Source organism: Nycticebus coucang, chromosome 15 (genome assembly GCF_027406575.1).
Source record: "Nycticebus coucang isolate mNycCou1 chromosome 15, mNycCou1.pri, whole genome shotgun sequence".
In the NCBI taxonomy this organism is placed as follows: Eukaryota; Metazoa; Chordata; class Mammalia; order Primates; family Lorisidae; genus Nycticebus; species Nycticebus coucang.
In genome coordinates, this window is record NC_069794.1 from 89,012,114 (window position 1) to 89,031,303 (window position 19,190).

The window sequence follows — 19,190 nt, forward strand, 5'->3', positions numbered from 1 at the left end:
TTGCTTTACTTATTATGTTCTTGGCTGTGCAGAAGCTTTTTAGTTTGATCAGGTCCCAGTAGTGTATTTTTGAAGCTGCTTCAATTGCCTGAGGAGTTATTCGATCTTTTGTTTTATTTCTAGATATGTGTGTTTGGTTTTTTAAGAAAGCCATCTTTTGTTACTGACTTCAGCTTTCATTCACTGAGGGCAGAAAACATGATCTATTATGTGCTGTTTCATTCCTATTGGTGAATATGCTGAACATTTTTTTAAAAGTCTTGAGTACATCTAATTGACATATCATATTCTGTATGTGCTCAAAAATGTGGATTCTCACATTTTTGATGGTAAATTACATGTGAAATAGAGGCCCACAATCATTTATTTGGAATTCTGGATCCCAAAAGGCTCCAGAGTTAAGATTGTTGTTAATTCACTTGCTAAAGAAATCTCACTTCAGCGGATTCAGTGACAAAAACCTATCTCACATTGACAGACAGGTACTTAATGTCTTCATTTTATTATTCCATTCTTTAGCGGTGGAAATATTAGTATTTGATTATGAAGTCTGGTGCTAGCTGTCACCAATGATGTTATATGACCTTTTAACAATTATGTCATTTTTAATGTTACAAATTATCTAAACTTTGGGGTGGCGCCTGTAGCTCAAGGAGTAGGGTGTCAGTCCCATACGCCGGAGATGGCGGGTTCAAACCCAACCCCAGCCAAAAAAAAAAAAAAAATTATCTAAACTTTGAAATTCATCAGGTCTTATAAATTTGTGATGAAGTACTATGACTTGAATATAGATTAGAGTTAACTGATTGTATTTAAATCATCTCTTTCCTTCAATTTTAAAATTTTTGTCCATCATTCCCTGTGATGTTGAAACTGTTCATATCCATTCCGAATGCCTCTATTTCTTCAATGTCTGACAATTATTGCTTTACGTATTTAGAGAAATGATGTCTAATGCATGTATATTCAGATTTTGGGTTAGTTATGTATTGTTGCATTACAAATCGTTACATACTTATCAGCTTATTGTGAGTCAGGAGTCCGGTTGTAACCAGGTTTTCTGTTCAGGATCTCAGAAAACTGAAATGAACGTGTTGGCCAGACCACATTCTCATTTGGAGATTCAACTAGAGAACAATCTGCTTCTGAAATCCCTCAGGATGTTGGCAGATTTCATTGTCTTATAGCTGTGGGCTACACAGAAACTTGTTTCTTCAAAGGTAACAAAGGGACAAAGAGGTAGAGATTGACAGAGAAAGAGGCTCCTGGTCAGATCCTCTGGATTAGTGAAAGGCATGAGCCCTCTTTCAGTCAGCTCACCTATTCAATCAGACACACTCAGAAGGATCTCCCCTTTGATTAACTTAAAGCCAACTGATTATGGGCCTGAATCACACCTGCTTGATTCCTTAATCTTCACCACATTCTATTAATTAGTAACAAGTTACAGGGCCTGACCACACTCAAGGGGAGGGGATTTACACAAGGATGGGGTCACTGGGGGATTATCTTAGAATTTTGCCTATCCCAGCTTTCTATTCTAGTGTCTTTTACAAAAGTACAAAATTCTTTTTTGCCCCATATGATGATAATATTTGCCTCTATAAAGTCTATTTTGCCTGATTTTTAAAAAATGCTACTATGCTGCCCTGGTTGTATTTGGGGTATTGTTTGAGCAATGAGTATTTTTTTCATCCCTTATTTTCAACTTTTCGGTATTCTAGTATCTTATTTTTTTTTTTTAAATATAACTTCACATTCTCAATACGCTCTAAAAGCCAAATGGTTAGGTTTATCAGTTTTCACTGGGACAATTTTGTTATCATATGGCTTATTTCACCATATTGTTTCTATTCTCTACTTTCTAAATCTTACAATATTTTTTAAAATCCCATTGCTTGAAAGTTATGTATCATACCTGTCATCTTCTGATCTCTCATGTGTATTTCTTAAGGACCACATTTAGCTTTAGTTTTCTAATTTCTTGAGTTTATTAATATGTCTACATTGCTCCTGAGCAGTCTAAATACTATAGCGTGGTCTCACCCACATCTATTTTTTTGCACTTCTCCTCCATCTCACTCCACGTTGGCATCATCCAAATTTCTCATTTCATGGGACTTCAGATATTTCTTCTCCTCCCTTATTTTTTTCCATACATTTAGTTTAAGTAACATTAAATTTTATTAGTTTATCTCATGCTTCTCATATCTTGTTAATTTCCCCTAAATGTATATGTTTTCTTCCTGAAGTATTTCTTTCAAAAAGCATTTTTAAAGGTGGCAGGAAGGGAAGGGAGGGGATTCCCATGAGAAACTGCCTGAATCTCTACTTCTTTCAATGCTCCTGCATTTTACTGTGGTGTATCCTTACCACCTATCCTTGTGGGCTCTCAATGTTGGGTCTATGTATTTCCTTATTGGGGGTAATTCTTATATTTCAAAGTACTCTAACTAATATGTTTTGTCATTTTGGAAATCTATTATATTTTTAATTTTATCTATTCATCTTAACTTTTCCTCACACTTTCCCCTTCTTTATGACCCTGTAATGCCTTAGGACAATTACTTAATCTGATCTACCAGCCCACATGTTCATCTTTTGATGATAGCCACTCTGCCATTTAATCTTCTAATAAGTTTTTTGTTTAAAGGATATTTTTCATACCCAGTATCTCTAATTTGTTCTTCTTCATTATTAATTTTTTTAAAATTCATATCTCTAATATCTTCCTTTGTTATTGAGGGTATTCACTTTGCTTACTGAAAATTCTTTGACTTTCTGGCCTGTTAAATCTGCTCCTTCTGATAATTTCTCTTCTTTCTTTCTTTCTTTTTTTCTTTCTTTCTTTTTTTCCTTTCTTTCTTTATTTCTTTTTCTTTGATAATTCTTATTTTCTCATATGTCTTGTTACTTTTCCATAACTGCTACTTAGGCTGCAGTATGCTCCTGGCATTATCAGTGAAAGTCTGAGCCTGTGCTTGTCCTGCAGGGAGGCTTATGGGAAATGGGGACAGAGAGCCTCTAGTAGCATGATCATCTGGTCTGGCCTACACTTTGCCTCCTGTACTGTTGGAGGAAAAAGGCTTCCCACTCCAGCTTTTGCTTTCAATTAGTGCAATTACTGGTCTTAGTCACCTCCTTAACTAACTCCACATCTATCTGACTGGTAAATCTGTGAATATTAAATTGATGTAAATCGGCCAACTGGAACGTTTCTCCTCTTTAAAGAAAACTTAGAGGGAGTAAATATTCTCTCCTGCTTTTCTGGGGTTAGGGGGCCTCTTCTGGGGGCAGGGAGAGTAGGGGTAAGTGAAGAGTCCAGGTCCTCTGAGAAGAAGATTCCATGTGTAAGGGATGTATTGATAGAGAGGACTGTGGGAGGTAACAGAGAGGGGGTCATAGGGGCCAGGAGAATGGGAAGACTGTTATGTTCTGACATTTGTGCAGAAGAGAGGGAAAGAAGGAAGGTTGGATAAAAAGATCTTAAACTGCAATGAAGTTCTACTAATATTTTGGCTAAGTGGGGGGGGGGGATCTTAGTACCAAAGTCAGAGGAGTTCTCTATCTTCCAGAAACAGAAACACCTTAGTATATCTGCCACCCACTGTTATGGGCTGGGAGCAGCCCAGGGAAAAACAGGTAGCACACTTTAGAAGTACAATGTCATGAAAGCCATAAAAGAAGAGATTTTCAAGAACAACCAATTAAACATATGAACATGTGAAGTACTGCAAGGCATGTTTATGTGGGTATATGTTTATTAAACATAAATAAAATTCCACAGTCATTTATAAAACTGATTATTCAGGGATCAAAATAGGATATTTATTTGCCAATAAAATTCTGTTTTCAAATTAAATAAAAATTTCTATGATACTAATCATATGTAAATCAATTAGTTATAATTAAACCATTTATTTAGCACCTATTATATAGAAGGCATTCCTGCAGAAAGGAATTCCTTATAAATGTACAGTGTTACAACTCATAAATCACTGCCCCATCTTCCAGGGGTTAATTATATTACCAGAACAATTATAAAAACAACTGACATCAGAAATATTATTGTAATTAACATTGTGATACATGAATATATTCTATCAAAATTATATTATTAATTTTTAAAATTATTACTATTATATGTTTACTTTTGCCTCATTTTTTCATAGTCTTTCCAAAAAAGTGAATGTTTGCAATGAGCATTTGAATTCTATATAGATTCTGTTTTCCATGGATCACTGAGAGCAATGAATCAATCATGTTTTTCTCTCCGTCCTTTACACACATATATAGAAGATTTGAAAATGGATCAACTGGTTTTATTATTTCTTCATCTTTAGCAAATATAGCAAATAGGAATTTTACTTTGGCTAACAGCATATTAAGCTTGTCATAATTTAGAATATGGGCTATCTTTAGATATTGCCCAGATATAACCCAATTTTAATGTGATAAAACAGGGTAATTCCTTCTTCAAGGTTTTCAGACTGAATTTCATTCAAAGAGTACAATATTCTACTCTACTGTTATATTCCTTAGAGGACAGAAGTTATATGACACTGAACATACTCCTCCTGAAGTGTTAGGGTTTGTGGATAATGTGAAATATAGAATAGAAAAAATAATCCCAAGTTCTTACCATGTCTTTCAAGTCCCTATACAATTTGGCTCCTGGCTATTCTTTCAGTACTTCCAAATCATGAGGAAACACTTGGAATAGAAAAAATAGGCTTTGTGCTGGGAGAAGATTACAAGGAAAGTATGAGATGGCTGAAGGACAAATTAGACACATAAGACCCTATGGGGGAAAAATACTGGGAATCAAGACTCCACAAATGAACTGTGAGGCAGCATCTTAGATAGATAAAAGTTATTTTCAGATTCTTTGTGGAGATAGCACAATCCAAGTGCCAGGAACAGAAAACACATTACAAAAAACATCAGTGGTTACAGTGGATGATGATGGCAAGAACTTTGGAGAGATAGAATGGCAATGCCTGTCAGTGGCTTGGGTCCAGATAAATCCAGTCACCATAGGACAAGCAATCGGACTAAGATAAGGTGGAAGAAATACAAGATAAAATATCCACCCAAACTTAGTTTAAAACTAATGTTTTTCTGAGGTTCCAAACCGTATGCCACTATTTGCTTGATCATACACTAGTTGCTTGATCAGATAACTTCACCATATTCTTTATTAAGCACCAATTTGGTTTAGGTCATTTTCAACATTTGCATGATATCTCTTATGATACCATGTCCCTGTGAAGAAAAGTGATAGAGAATTTCTAATAAGCATGATCCAAATGTAATTGGAGCTACTGGATGCTACTTGGTCTTCCTCCATGATGTTGCTTTGAAATACATGCACATAAACATTTAGTTATAAAAGTGCCAAAATTTGAGTTGGATTTTTGAAAAGATAAAAAAAACTGACAAATCTTTAACTAAACTAAGTAAGAAAAAAGGGAAGAATGTTCATATAAATAAAATCAGATTTGAAATAAGAGACATTAAAATTAATGCCACAAATATAAAATGGATCATAAGAGGCTATTATGGATAAATGTATCCCCAAAATTAGATAAGAGAAATGGTTCAATTCCTAGGAGCATGCAACCTATTGAGACAGAATTGTGAAGAAATAGAAAATCTGAACAAACCTATAAGTAGGAAGGAGAATGATTTAGTAATAAAAAGTTTCTACCAGAGGAAAGCCCAAACCTGATAGCTTCACTGGACAATTCTACTAATCATTGAAGGAAGAATTAACACCACTCCTTCTCACACTCTTTATGAAACTGAAGAGGAGAAAATACTTCCAACCCTGTTTTATGAGGTCGGTGTTTCCCTGATGCCAAAATCAGATAAAGGCATTACAAGAAAACTGCAGACCAAGATCCCTGATGAATATTGATGCAAATACCTTCAGCAAAATACTAGCAAAGTGAATTCAATAAAATTGAATTCATGAAAAAGAATATTATAAGATGATCATATAGGATTTATTACTAGAAAGCAAACATGATGTAACATACAAAAATCAGTGTAATATACTACATTAATGTAATGGAGAACAAAAGTCCTGTAATCACCTCAACACATGAAGAAAAATCATTTGACAAAATTCAATAGCATTTAAAAAATAAACCCATAGAACAAACTAGAAATAGAAGAAAGTTGTGTCAACACAATAAAGGGACCATATATGAAAAGTATGCAGCTAACGCCATACTCAATGGTGAAAAACTGAAAACTTTTCCCTACAATCAGGAACGAAGTAAGGATGTTTGCTCTCACCATTTATACTCAATATAGTACTAGAAATCCTAATCATATAAGTCAGATAGGAAAAAGAAATAAAAGGGATCCAATCAAAAATCAAGTAGTAAAACACTTATGTTTTCAAGAGTATGATCTTATTTGTAGAAACTTCTAAACTCTACACACACAACACACAACTGCCAAAATAATAAAGAAAATTGCAAGATACAAAATTAATATGTGTTTTCATATATATTAACAATGAACAAAACGAAAAAGAAATTTTAGAAGTCCAATTTATAAGACTATCAAAATTAATAAAATTCTTAGTAAAAATGTATCAAGGAAGTATAAGATTTGTATACTGAATGTGAAGCAGACATGCACTGAACTTTTAGCCTGAAGCAGAGATGTCTGGTAAATCTGCAGATAAATGAGCAAAAAACTTAATATTTGCTATCATGAAGAAAAAAAAGATTTGTATACTGAAAATTGCTAAACATTGCTGAAAGAAATTAAAGGCACAAACAAATAGAAAGACATCTGGGTTCATGGATTGAAAGACTTAATATTGTTCAAATGTACACACTACCCAATGTAATTGACATGTTTAACACAATCCCTATCAAAATTTCTATGGTATTCTTTTTAGAAATAGAAAAAAAATTCTAAAATTTACCAGAACCACAAAGGATTTCAAATTAGTCAAAACAATCTTCAGACAGACAGAGAGAGAAAAAAAAAAAAACTTGAATTCCTGACTTCAAAGCATAATGCAAAGCTGTAGTAATCAAATAGTATGATACTGTCATAAAGATAAATACATGGACTAATGGAACAGACTAGAGAGCCCAGAAATAAACTCTTGTGTACCCGTACATGGTCATGTGATCTTCAACAAGGATACCAGTGCTAATGGACAAATCATAATTTCTTCAAAAAGTGGGAAAACTTGATATCCACATGCAGAAGAATGAAAATGTAACCTTACTTTATATTATGTAACTCAAAAATTAACTCAAAATGGATTCAAGGCCTAATCATAAGACCCACAACTATAAAACTCCTAGAACAAAACAGGGACAAGCTTCAAGACATTGGATTTGGCAATGATTTCCTGAATATGACACAAAAACCACAGGAAAGAAATGAAAAAACAAGATGAGATAGGATCAAACTGAAAACTTCCTGTACAGTAAAGGAAATAATATGCTGAAAAGACAACTGATGGAATGTCAGAAAATATTTTCAAGCCATACACAAGATTAATAACCAGAATTTACAAAGAACACATGCTACTCAACAACAACAACCACAACAAATAATTCAATTAAAACCAGGCAAAAGACTTTGGTATATACTTCTTCAAAGAAGATATACCAATGCCAAAGGGGAACATTAAAAGATGCTCAACCTCAGTAATCACCAGGGTAATGCAAATCAAAAGTATAATGAGATATCATTAAGTATGGTCACTATCCAAAAATAAGAAAATAAAAAGTGTTGTTGAGGATGTGGAGAAACTGGAACCCCTGTGCACTGGTGGTGAGAGTGTAAAATATTGCAGCTGCTGAGAAAACACTATGGAGTGTCCCTAAAAGCTAATAGTAGAATTACCATATGATTGGGCAATATCATTTCTGATAGTTTTCCAAATGTATTAAAACATAATCTCAAAAAGGTATCAGCACATCCAAATTCACTGCAGCATTATTCATAACAGCCAATAGGAGAAAGCATCTTAATGTCCATCTATGGATTAATGGGTTAAAAAAATTATATATGTGTGCAATAGAATGCTACTAAATTTTAAGAAGAAGAAATTTCTGTCACATTACTGCAACATGGATGAACCTCGAGGACAACATGCAAAAATAAATAAGCCAGTCACAAAAGAGATACAAATGAAGTATTCTATTTATATGTGGTATCTATGTCGTCAAACTCTTACTAACACAAAATAAAGCTCTGGTTGCCTGGGTCTCAGAGGAGGAGGAAAAAGAGAGCTGCTGTTCAATGGATATAAAGTTGCAATTTTTCAAGATGAAAAAGTTTTAGAGATTGGTTGTACGTCAGTGTGCACACAGTTAACATTACTATACTATATATATATAAAATATGGTGAGTTTTATTTATTTATTTATTTATTTTTCATTAGAGACAGAGTTTCACTTTGTAGCCCTTGGTAGAGTGCTATGGCATCACAACTCACAGCAACCTCCAGCTCTTGGGCTTAGGCGATTCTCTTGCCTCAGCCTCTGAGTAGCTGGGACTATAGGTGTCTGCCACAACGCCCGGCTATTTTTACTTTGTTGCAGTTTGACCAGGGCCAGGTTTGAACTGCCACCTTCAGTGTATGGGGCTGGCACTCAACTCACTGAGCCACAGGTGCCACCCATTTGAGTTTTATTTTTTAATCACAGTAAAAGTATTTTTGAAATTTGAAGGCTCCAAATGGACATTTGAGCATCAAAAATGATAAAGGTAATAAGTAATAACACAAGAAGGCCATGAGTCAATAGGAATAGTTGAGAGAGAGAGAGAAAGGAAGATGGGGGAGAGAGGGAGAGAGAGAGACCCTTCTTTGCAGATTAATGCCACCTAATAAGTATAGAAAGAATGTCACAAATTTTTAAATGGAATTTTACAGCATCCAGTGTAATAATTGATTCATCAAGGCTGTCAAACTTTTGGATGAAAGGTAGTTGAAGACATAATTTTTCCCTGCAGCCAAGGTACTGCTTCATAAATTACTTATACTGAGAAAGAGGAGAATATACTTTTAGGATAAAGAAGTCTGGCATTCAATAACTTGACCAAGTGGCAGTTGGACATCTGGTCATTATGTGACACAATAAAAATTATATAACATCACCTACAATTCCTGCCAAAAATGTTAGGCCTTAATCTAATCATAAGAAAGCAATCACATAAGCTTAAATGTAAGCCATGCTACATGACAACTAGCCAGAATTCCTCAAAAAGTCGATTTCAGAAAAAATTAAGTAGAAGATGGCTGTTCTAGGTGGAAAGATAATATAGGACAAAACAGTCAAATACATGATATGAATTTTGATTGGATCCTGGAATTTCTTTTTGAAGAACTAGCTACATAAAGATTTCAGAGATCATCGGAGAAATTTGAATGAGATATTTATAATTTGATATTATTGAATTATTTGAAATTTTTTTATGTGTAGGAGAATCTTTGTTCTGAGAATTTACTGAAAATTAAAATTGGAAAATATGATGAAACCTCGATTTCTATTATTATTTTGGGGGGGAGAAGTAGAGTTGTACATGAGCAAATTCCCAAATATCCCCTTTATCCATTTTTGCTCATTCACCCAACTTTTACTCTTCTACAGCTACCAATTGATCCTTTTCATTTGCTCTATTCTTTCTCCCTTCTGTGTTCATTCTTTCTATCAAGCAACACACACACACTCTTAAACAGACGTGCCTTGCCAAATTCATCTACATTGCCCACTATACAAAATGAAAGCTAAGTAATTTGCCCAATAGCTACCTTACAACATAGCACGACACATTTCTTTGAGAGGAGTGAGGTGGGCAAGGTGAAGAGAATGTTGAATTCACCCCCTACCAACAAAGACCCACAGCCAAGACACAGTTCCTGTTCTCTCACTCCATCATATGCGTCCTAAACCTCTGGCCACTCTGTTGGAGAATCTGTGAGAAGTATTTGAAGCATAGTTGCCAGTTGAGATGGTTGACCTTCAATTTTTAGCTTGACCCTACTGCCAAGCCCCTGATCAACTGAACTGGAAATGGTTATATGTTAAAGTTTGTCCCAGTAGCAAAGCAAATACCTGAGGAAAGAACAGAATGGGCTCAAAGGTCCAAATGTACAAATTTAAACCTCAAGTAGTACAGACATTGTATAAGTCATCTCTGGGCTGGAAAACTGGGATGATACATGCTTAGGCAAGTCTGTTCCACCCTGTGGAGCTTGAATGACAACTAGATTGGGAAGGAGAAAAGCCAGCTAACTGTAGGCAGAACATAATGCTGAGGAAAAAGATAGTCTACAGATGTTTGCAGACCTTGAAGGATAAAGTAAGCTATCTTTCTTCAAATAATAGGCCATAGTGCTAGGGCATAAAAAGTGAAGAATTTTAGCTGACACTTGTTTTATTGGCTTTGAGATTTCCACATTTATAGGCATGACACCCAAGGTCATGTAGAGTTAGATATCATTTTCTGTCCTTATTGGCTTTCTTTTGCTATGTGTGAGGCAATGCTAGCTGTTTTTCAAAGCTACCTCAGTCATCCAGAGGAAGAATGAGTGATGGATAGAAGTTTTCCTTCCATAAACCCAAACCTGCTGACTTCACAAGCTGAAGTCCTCACACGAAGTAGTAAATATTCCAAGTCATGGGCGTCGTCTCACATTTCTGGCTCAGATATTTCTCACAAGTCATTATTGTGACACAATGCAGAAGGTATGTCCTAAAGAAGCAAATCCTGGCTGATTTGTGGACTAGTTATTGCGCTACATTTTCAGCCTTTATGCCATCATGTTTGCCTGTTTATTCTGCCCTAAAAATGGATTTATGGGTTGAAGAAAGTAGTGCAGCTGTCACACAGTCAGCATATTGCAGCAAAGCAAATTAGCCAAAAGTTTATGCAGATACCTCACATACACCAAAAACCACCAAACCAAGACAGAAAAATGTGATCGTATAAAATAAATGTAAAATGAAACGATCATCAATTTCCCCTAACTAGAACTCAGTGACTTAGAAGATGCTGATTAGTGATAATGTGTTCTTGTTAAAAATAAATAAAATGGACTTGAAACCTGTAGCACATTGGTTACAGCTCCAGCCACATACACCAAGGCTGGCAGGTTTGAACCCAGCCCAGGCCAGCTAAACAACAATAACAACTCTAATAAAAAATAGCTGGGCATTTTGGTGGGCCCCTGTAAGTCCCAGCCACTTGAGACGCTGAGGCAAGACAGTTGCTTAAGCCCAAGAGTGCCACAGCACTCTACTGAGGGTGACATAGTGAGACTCAAAATAAATAAATAAATAAAATGTTCTCAAGGGAAAAGTTTGATGTTTTTATTCTGCTAATAATCAGAATCAGGATGAAAAAAATGATTAGTGAGTGTTTGGTGCTACACCAAAGACGTTCCTTCCAACAATATGCCTAAAATCATGTTTCTATAAAAAAAAATTAGGTGGAGAACTACATTAATTATGCTAATGTATCCTCTCAAGATTATTTCAACACTCCAATTTCTTTACAGAAATAAATTGAGAGAAATTACTTTTTAAAGAAAAGTCATTGTACTTTTAAACATGTAGAAGATGTAATTCAGTAGTGTAGAACACAACATGCCACTTTATTATCATTATTTTTTGAGACAGAGTCTCCCTCTATGACCCAAGGTGAGTGCTGTGGTATCATAGCTCAGGGCAGCCTCAAACTCCTGGGTTCAAGCAATCCTCTTGCTTCAGACTCAGAATTAGCTGGAACTACTGGCACCAGCCACAGTGCCTGGCTGTTTTGGGGAGATTTTTATAGTAAAGATGAGCTCTTGTTCTTGCTCAGGCTGATCTCCAACGCCCAAGTTCAAGCAGTCCACCTGCCTCTGCCTCCCAGAGTTCTAGAATTACAGGCATGAGCCACCTCGCCCCGCCAGCATGCCATATTTGAAGTTATGTTCCTTAAGATGTCTCCAGAACAGCAAGTAGCAAATGTGTTTGAAGAAAAGCAAAAGCATTACATGTTACCATAAAGCATGTTAAAATTGTCCACACTTTAAAATAAAATGCATGTAAAACATGTTGGTAACATAAGCTGCTCTGTTCAGACATTTATTAAATCAAACAATAATAAAAATTTGAAATACTGTAGTACATTGCACTAGAGCTGTACATATTAGTAACAAAAGTCTCAAGAGATGTCATAAAAGCATGTCCTTTCTGTGGTCACATATGGGAGGAATTTTGGGCTCTCAGCTGTAAGACTCCTGAGAGACAATTTTTTACAGTCATAGAGTCCAGGAGGTGTTTGGACATAAAAACCTTCTTTGTGGATTCTCTCCAGAGACTAGTTTTCTAAAGATGTACACTTTGGAAATGTCTTTCCTGGAAAACAGTAGGCTTATAATGATAGTTGAAACCTTAGAAGTGGATAAGATGGTGTATTAGTTTGCTAGGCTGCCATAGCAAAGTACTACAAAGTACTACTAACAAAAGTTACAGAAATGTATTATCTCTGAAGCCCAAAAGTCTGAGATCAAGGTGTTGGCAGGGCCAGACTCCCTCTGAAGGTGCTAGGGAAAAATCTGTTCCAGACCTCCCTCCTTGGTTCTGGGAATTCCTTGGCTGATGGCTGCATGACTCCAGCCTTCCCATAGAGTTCTCCCTATGTGCTTAATTCTGTCCACGTTTCTCTCTCTCTCTCTCTCTCTTTTTTTTTTTTTTATAAAAACAACAGTCACATTGGATTAGGGCCCCACCCTACTCAAGTATGACTTCATCTAAACTAATTACATCTGCAAAAACTCTATTTCCAAATAAGGTCACAATCTGAGGCTCTGGGAACTAGAACTTCAACATATGAAATTAGAAGAGGACACGATTAAACCAGTGGCAGATAGGATAAGATAAGAGCTGTGTGTGGGGTGGGGGTGGAGGGGGGTGTCATAGGTAATGTTCAAGCTAGAATAGCCATAATTCCTATGCTTGCATTTAAAGTGTTAATATAAATAAAATGATAATATAATAATTATAATTAAATAACTTTCTTTTTTAGTGTAAATTGGAATAGATAAAAATTATTCCTATGATAATGTTATTATCACTTGTTCATACTTCTGATGGTCTTACTGGGGAGGCAGTGAATGGGAACAGTTCACTGGTGCATCAAGAATGGCACAAAACCAGCTGCCTAGACTCATGGGAGCAGGTCTTGTTCATGCGTCACTAGTTTTGCATGCACAGTAGAAAAAAGATTGAACACTGCTGGCAAAGATAAAGACCTACCTCCTTAGTTTAGAAATAAAGTTCTCCAAGATATAACAATTTTCTACCTCTCTCTGAGACTTTGTCCCTGACATTCCTTGACTCAAATTTATGTTCCCCTAGCATAGACTGCTTCTACTTCCCACCTACATGTACTATGTTCCAACTCCATGCCTTTATTCAGGTGGTCTTCCTGCACTGACTACCTTCCTATGCCTCTTAGCCAACTCCTACTCATTTATCAATTAAATTCAAGTTAGTGTTACCTCTTCTAAGAAGACTCTACCAATACTGCTTTAACTGATTTTCCACTGGTGTTTCCGTAGCTCCTTATCCACGTGTCTATTATTGCACTTTATGATAGCTCTTTGAAACTTTTCTGTTTACCCCACCCCTTCCCCAATTCTTCCCCAGAACGGAAGCTGTATGACAGCAGAGCGTATGTCTCATTTGTCTTTCTACATCTGACTGCTAATAAAATTCATGTCTTAGTAAGGATTGAGTGAATAATATAAAATTAAGGTGAATGATAAAATAATTTCAAATTGATACTGCTAAATAGTCAACACTCATTGAAAGCATGCTTCAGTCAGCATCTTTAAGTTCATTACCTATGCTTTAGCCAAGTATAGTTGGTCCTCATTATTTGTGGATTCCTTCTGTATGAAAGTGCCCATTTACCAAAATTAATTCATAACCACCAAATTACCAATCACAGTGCTTCCACAGTCATTCTCAGATGTGCACAGAGAGATAAAACATTTGAGTGTATTGTACATATTCTCAGCCCAGGTCAAACAAGGCAACGTTCTGCCTTCTTGTTTTAGCTGTCATATTATAAACAAGAGTCCTTTCCATGGTCTTTTTAGTGGCATGTTTTTCACTTTTTTGTAGTTTGTGTTGGTGAATTTACTGTTTAAAATGGCCCCCAAGCCCATTGCTGAAGTTCTTCCTGGGTTCCTAAATGCAAGAAGGCTGGGATGTGCCTTATAGAGAAAATATATGAGTAGACACTCTTTGTTCAGGTATGAGTCACTGTTGTTGGCTGTGAGTTCAGTGTTAGTGAATTAATAATATGTATCAAATAAGGAGTCCTTAAACAGAAACACATATAAGATAAGTTCACGTATTGATTTGTTGATGAAAATGTTGTGACCAGAACTCCTAGGACACTAACCTATGTTTCTCCCAGGAGCCATAGTTCAGTAGTAGCTAAGTTAGTGTTTGCGGTGATTTAGAGAAAATAACTTTCACTAATTAATAAGAATCAACTATCAAGCTAAGACCAGTTTTCTCTTCACATTGCACTCATCACAAGCAGTTCTACTGGTATCTCATGCTTCTGTTTACCATTTTCAAAATTTGTAATGGAAAAGAAACCACTGTCATATAATAACTATAATTAAATAATTTTTTAGTGTAAATTAGAATAGATACAGCGGTTACACAAAAGAAATGTTAGTGGTATTTCTTTGAAGCAGCCTTAATATAATACAGTAATTATGAGCAAGATATCCTGGTACATATTTTGTTATATCTCCAAATATAAAACTAACTTCTTCCTTTTTCTGAATGACCATAGATTTCTCTAGGCCAGTCGTTCTCAACCTTCCTAATGCCGCAGCCCTCTAATACAGTTCCTGTGGGTCATGACCCACAGGTTGAGAACCACTGCTCTAGGCCATGTATTTATCATATTACATACATTGATTTGTACTATGTTCCAATAGCTTCAGAAATATTATAAGTCCCTAGAGAGCTGCCATACATTCTGCATCAATTTTATATCCTCAATGTTGCCTAACGCAGGTCCTGATGCATGCTCAATAGAAATTTGTTAAAGGAATTAAATTATTAACTGCTATCCAAAGAGAAATACCAAAATCATAACTGGAAAAGGCATTGGAAGAAAACAAGATTGAATCTACTCCCCAAGCCTTCTCTAACTGTCAAACACATATAAAAGCATACACATTGTTAGGTGTTAGTTAGGAACAGCTCTTCTGGGGAATGAGGACAAGGGCTGAGGCCCAGGCTGCCATGTTGGTGCTACCGACTTTAATTTTGTCCCAAGTGATTGCTTACACCTGGGAAGGAGAGATCACCCCATCAGTCTACCAATCAGAACTTAGTATCCCAACTGCAAGAGGATATAGATGACCCTCCGGCCTAACAATAGGTACAATGAAGTCTTGAAGGGGACCTAAAACAGCCTTAAGATTAATTATTATATCATGTACTCCAACCCCACCATGGGTTCTCACAAAGGCTCATGGGAGGTCTGCCTGCACAGTGAGACTCTGGTTCCAAGGCAACCTCTGAACCACAAGGTAGGCCTAACCCAGTTGGTATAAAAAGGACTCCCCATCCATGTTAAAGGCCTTCGCCTACTTATCCTGGCAGTGGAGGTCTGCTTGCTTTCTATAGTGGACATATCTTTCTCTGTAATCCTATACCTCGCTCTTTATACCTTTCTTTTCCTCAATAAACTTTGTTTTATGCTTGCCTTACTTTGGAGCATCTAGTCATATTTTGAGCAAGAGTACTCCCAGGAACTGAGGACACAGGCAGCTGCCTGAAACCCCAACATTTTAGGAGACAGTTGACCTTGAAACCCAACATAAATACTCCTACTTTTTGTCATTGAAATCTTCATCTCATCATCCCTTAGCCTCTGTCTTGACACCCACCTTCCCTCCTCCTACACTTTCTGATGTTTTTTCTTGGCTTCCTTGACTGAAACATACACTTTCCCTCCATTCAAACATACTGTTGTGCCCTAAGGTTCTATGCTAGACCTCACCATGTCTCCTTCTAAGTTATCTCCCGGGACAATATCCACACTCTTCATTTGCCAACTCCAAAGTTATGGAGAATATGACCAAATAAACATCTCCAGCTCTGACCTTTTTCTCAAGCCCAGAGAAATGTCCCATTTTTATTTTTCCATACTTAAATTTACTTAGTGTCCATAAAACATCATTTCTTTTTTCTTTAATGTATATTTTGAAGGAAAGCATAACTACCTTAATACATGCAATTGTTATACTCCTCTCTTTCTCCTCCTACATTCAAAACATTACTAAGTATTGCTAATTCTATCTCTACATACTTTCTATCTTTCCCCTTCCTGTCATTGCTATTAATGCTGGTTTAGTTCAGACCCCTGGTGCCTTGGCCTGGGCTAATATGATAATCCCCTTCATCCTTTTGACTGTTCACCTCATACTCTTGATGTCCCAAAGTAGTTAACAAATTGTAACTTTTCTGACTTTCTACTTAAAAGTCTACTATCCACCCTCTTCAACTTTGACCTGATCTCCTGGAAGCTGAAATATATGGGCTACATTAACAACAATTCTTGTCTTCTAGCTCCTAGTTGGATTTGAACAATGGGAAATGCTGGTAGGAGTTCAAAGGGTAGGGAGAGAAGGAATCCAGGTTGTTTATTCTGATGTCTTTGAACCTACCAGACGGCCTTCTTTATGCAGCTATCTCTTTGGATTCTTTCATTTGTAGGTGTAGTTGGTGAAGGCCCACCCCCAGACCCAGTTTCAAGTCTTAGAGATTTTGTCTTTTGATTTCCATACCTTCTGCCAACATCTTTTGCAGAACCCCTTGATAAACTTCTAAAATTTTATTTATTTATTTATTTTTGAGACAAGGTCTCACTTTGTCACCCTTGTAGCATTAGCTCACAGCAACCTCAAATTCTTGGGCTTAAGCAATTCTCTTGCCTCAACCTCTCGAGTATCTGGGACTATAGGTTCTCACCACACACCTGTTTTTTTTGTTTTTTGGGTTTTTTTTTGAGTGACGAGGTCTCACTCTGGCTCAGGCTGGTCTTGAAATCATGACTTCAGGCAGTCCACACACCTGGGCTTCCCAGAGTGTTAGGATTACAGACGTGAGCCACCATGCCCGGCCAAGACTAAACTTTTCTTGAATTCATTCATTTGGATGTGCCATCTGTTTTCTAACTGATAAACTAGCCTGTCATTCACTAAAACCAGGTCAAACCATGTCACTCCTTTCTCCCCAAATCTGGGAGCTTTATCCCATTGTCTAGGTTCCAAGTTCTCTAGTCAGCATTCCAAGCCTTCTGCAGTGCCACCCTGTCCTTGTCTCCCATTAAAACAATTACACTCCATAGTACCTACCCACGCTCAGACTCACCAAGTTTGAGCAAATTCTCTAAAAATATTGATATTTTTACACACTGTGTGCAGAAGTTCCTTCTATTCCTTCTCTTCCAGGTGCAATGCTATTTACTTCTGAGAGCCCCGTTAAAAATACTTTCAGTGAAGACTCATCTCAAATCATCCCCTATTTCTCTGTTCTTCTAAATCTGTTGAATTCTTAGTTACATTCTGGCTTAAATCATTATACTGTTTGTATATAAAGGATGAGTCATGTATTAATATTTTTTGTGTTAATATGAAAATGTTCTTTTATTTTAACATGTGTATTAAGTGCACTAAAGACTAGCTCTCTGTGGATGCCAGTTTTCAGCCGGAAATGTGGCCTTAATTAGGAGCTAGACACAACTCTTGTTCTGCCACTCATGAAAAGCTTCACTATTCCTAACCAAATAACAACTTCTATGCTATTAACCATTATCAAAATATGATGACATTGAGATAAAAATACAGATGGCAGTGCTAAAATAGAGGCTTCATATGGAGCTATTGGTGAGAGGGAAAAGTTATAGACAAATGAAATTCTTAGAATGACATCTTAGAACAGAAAGAAAGTTGAAGACATAGGCAAATAAAAAGGAACATAAAGAAAGAGCTTCGAGGGAGATGGGAGGAAAACCTGGCCTGCAGAACCAGGAAGTCTGGAGGGCTCATAGGATTATTCACTGTTCAATAGTTCTTCCTCCAAAAGGGAAAAGAATGTGGGCATAAGGTAACCTAGGTAATCAATGACCAGTAGAGGAGGACAGTAATCAATGACAATAAACAAGGGCAATAATGCCTGGCCATTCAGACCACTGAAAGACTTACAACCAAAGTATGCCTCTGTACTGCTCTCGGGGGTATCTCTGTCTCACCTTCTCTCTATCATGAGAAGGAGAAGTGCTCTAAACTTTCTCTTTGTTCTAAAATTTCTCTTTGTTACCCTGAGACTTGTGTGGGTTATTTTTGTTCTCTTTTCACACTGCCTGTGCTGCTCCAGTTTTATTTTCAGTTTCTATTCATTTCTGTTTTTAATTACCACCATGCCTTGGTTAAACTTTCTAGCTTAGCTGGGTAATTGAACCAGGTCAATTGGGTTCAGGGAACCAGGACTGACCCCCCACCCCTGAACAGGCAAGGATCAAAGATGGGGCCAGGGTAGAATATTCTTCTATATATGGACTCAACCCAGTGGACTGGGCAAGGGAGCTGAGAAATACCCCCAAGAGAACCAAGGGATTTCTCCCTTGATTATTTTGTGCTGAGAATGTTGAATAAATGTCACATAATTTTTTTTTCTCATTAAAAACATCTAAATTTCTCTTACTATCTTGGTCCACAGTCAAATTTGAAGCACAGATAACAACTGCAAAAGATACCAGCCCTTAAGAACCTGCTTTCTATCTGAGGCTAAAGTTAAACCCAGGTCAAGCTGAGAAAGTGGAGAAAGGTTTAGTATGGTTTTTTTCTGGTTAATTTTGTCACAGTCAATACTTACTAGTGCTTATACACATATTACTTGGATGCAAATGGTGAAAATTGAGAGTATCTATTCAACACTTAATGATTAAAGGAGAGGCTCAAGAGGCACTTGTGAGTTGGAAGCTATATATATTGCACTTGGAGGGAAAAATGAAAGGAGAAGGAAGAAAACAGTCCATCGTGCAGGTATTTGGTGATGAAATACAATTGTATATTTCAGAACAATAAGAATACTGACAAACGTTTTCATTTTTTGTCA